Source organism: Lolium perenne, chromosome 3, assembly GCF_019359855.2.
Source record: "Lolium perenne isolate Kyuss_39 chromosome 3, Kyuss_2.0, whole genome shotgun sequence".
Classification (NCBI taxonomy): Eukaryota; Viridiplantae; Streptophyta; class Magnoliopsida; order Poales; family Poaceae; genus Lolium; species Lolium perenne.
The window spans coordinates 203,462,317-203,465,569 of NC_067246.2; positions in this window are offsets into that span (position 1 = coordinate 203,462,317).

The following is a 3,253-nucleotide window of genomic DNA, read 5'->3' on the forward strand; positions in this document are numbered from 1 at the left end:
ACCACGATCCGCATGAGTTGATGAAAGAGCTGAAAGCTATTTTAGACACACAAGCGGCCGTCGAATGCTATGAAGCATCGAAACAATGCTTCAGGGGCATGATGGAAGAAGGCAGCTCCGTTAGTGAGCACATGCTCGCCAGGACCGGCATGCGAAGAAACTCGATGACTTGGGAATAGTGATTCCTAACAGACCGGGGATTAATCGTGTCCTTCAATCACCGCCACCAAGTTACAAGAACTTTGTGATGAACTACAATATGCGTAACATGAACAAGGAGTTACATGAACTCTTTGGCATGCTAAAAGCTGCTGAGATTGAGATCAAGAAAGAGCACCAAGTGTTGATGGTCAACAAGACCACCGAGTTTCAAGAAACAGGCAGGTCTAAGGGAAAATTCAAGAAGGGTGGCAAGAAAGCTGCCACGCCTCTGTGAAACCTAAGAACGGCCCTAAGCACGATCTTTGAGTGCTATTATCGCAAGGAGAAGGGACACCGGAAGCGTAATTGCTCCAAGTATCTCGGCTGATCTGAAGAGAGACCTTGTCAAGAAGAAGAAAGAAGGTATATCTGATATACATGTTATAGATGTTCATTTCACTGGTTCTCGTTCTAGTACTGGGTATTTGATACTGGTTCGGTTGCTCATATTTGTAACTCAAACAGGAACTAAAGAATAAACGACAAGCTGAAAGATGAAGTGATGATGCGCGTTGGAAACGGATCCAAGGTCAATGTGATCGCAGTCGGCACACTTCCTCTACATCTACCTTCGGGATTAGTTTTAAGCCTAAATAATTGCTATTATGTACTGCGTTGAGCATGAACATTATATCTGGATCTTGTTTAATGCAAGACGGTTATTCATTCAAGTCTGAGAATAATGGTTGTTCTATTTTTATGAATAATATCTTTTATGGTCGAGCACCACAAAAGAATGGCTTATTTCTGTTAGATCTCGATAGTAGTGATACGCATATACATAACATTGATGCTAAGCGAATTAAATTGAATGATAATTCTACTTATATGTGGTAATCGCTGCCTTGGTCATATTGGAGTGAAACGCATGAAGAAACTCCATCTTGATGGATTACTTGAATCACTTGACTTTGAGTCACTTGATAGATGCGAAGCATGTCTAATGGGTAAAATGACTAAGACTCCATTTTCTGGTATGATGGAGCGAGCTACTGACTTATTGGAAATCATACATACCGATGTGTGCGGACCAATGAGCGTAGCATCGCGCGGTGGTTATCGTTATGTTCTAACCTTCACAGATGATCTGAGTAGATATGGGTATATCTATTTCATGAAACATAAATCCGAAACTTTCGAGAAGTTTAAGGAATTTCAAAGTGAAGTAGAAAATCAACGTAACAAGAAGATTAAATTTCTACGATCTGATCGTGGAGGTGAATATCTGAGTTATGAGTTTGGCATGCATTTAAAGAAATGCGGAATACTTTCACAATTGACACCGCCGGGAACACCTCAACGAAACGGTGTGTCCGAACGTCGTAATCGAACTCTCTTAGATATGGTTCGTTCTATGATGTCTCTTACTGATTTGCCGTTATCATTTTGGAGTTATGCATTAGAGACAGCCGCATTCACTTTAAATAGAGCACCATCAAAATCCGTAGAAACGACACCGTATGAATTATGGTTTAATAAGAAACCTAAGCTGTCGTTCCTGAAAGTTTGGGGTTGCGAAGCCTATGTAAAGAAGTTACAACCGGACAAGCTAGAACCCAAAGCGGAGAAATGCGTCTTCATAGGATACCCTAAGGAAACTATGGGGTATACTTTCTATCACAAATCCGAAGGCAAAATCTTTGTTGCTAAGAACGGAACCTTTCTTGAGAAAGAATTTCTCACTAAAGAAGTGACTGGAAGAAAAGTAGAACTCGATGAGATTGATGAATCCATACTCGTTGATCAGAGTAGCGCAGTACAGGAAGTTGTACCAGTACCGCCTACACCGGCAACAGAGGAAGCTAATGATAATGATCATGAAACTTCGAACGAGGAAACTACTGAACCTCGCAGATCGACAAGGGAACGTACCACTCCTGATTGGTATGATCCTTGTCTAAATGTCATGATTGTGGATAACAATGATGAGGACCCTGCGACGTATGAAGAAGCGATGATGACCCCAGATTCCAACAAATGCCAAGAAGCCATGAAATCCGAAATGGGATCCATGTATGATAACAAAGTATGGACTTTGGTAGACTTACCTGATAGCCGAAAGGCTGTCGAGAATAAATGGATCTTCAAGAGAAAAACAGATGCAGATGGTAATATTACTGTCTATAAAGCTCGACTTGTCGCAAAGGGTTTCCGACAAATTCAAGGAGTTGACTACGATGAGACTTTCTCACCTGTAGCGAAGCTAAAATCTGTGAGGATTTTGTTAGCAATAGCTGCATTTTTTGATTATGAGATTTGGCAGATGGATGTCAAAACGGCGTTCCTTAATGGAGACATTGAGGAAGAGTTATATATGGTACAACCCAAAGGTTTTGTCGATCCTAAAAATGCTAACAAAGTATGCAAACTTCAGCGTTCAATCTATGGACTGAAGCAAGCATCAAGAAGTTGGAACCGACGCTTTGATAAGGTGATCGGGTTTATACAGTGTCATGGAGAGGCCTGTATTTACAAGAAAGTGAGTGGGAGCTCTGTAGCATTCCTGATATTATATGTAGATGACATATTATTGATCGGGAATGATATAGAACTATTAAGCAGTGTTAAAGGTTATTTGAATAATAGTTTTTCAATGAAAGACCTTGGTGAAGCATCGTATATATTAGGCATCAAGATTTATAGAGATAGATCAAGACGCCTAATAGGGCTATCACAGAGTACATATCTGGACAAGATTCTAAAGAAGTTTAGAATGGACGAAAGTAAGAAAGGGTTCTTACCTATGTTACCAGGCAAAGTCTTGAGTAAGACTCAAGGACCGGCTATGGCAGAAGAAAGAGAAAGGATGAGTAAAATCCCCTATGCCTCGGCAGTAGGATCTATCATGTATGCCATGCTATGTACTAGACCGGATATAGCACATGCTGTTAGTTTGACTAGCAGGTATCAAAGTGATCCAGGAATGGAACACTAGACAGCGGTCAAGAATATCCTGAAGTACTTGAAAAGAACTAAGGATATGTTTCTTTGTTATGGAGGTGACCAAGAGCTTGTTGTAAGTAGTTACACCGATGCAAGTTGGAACACTGAT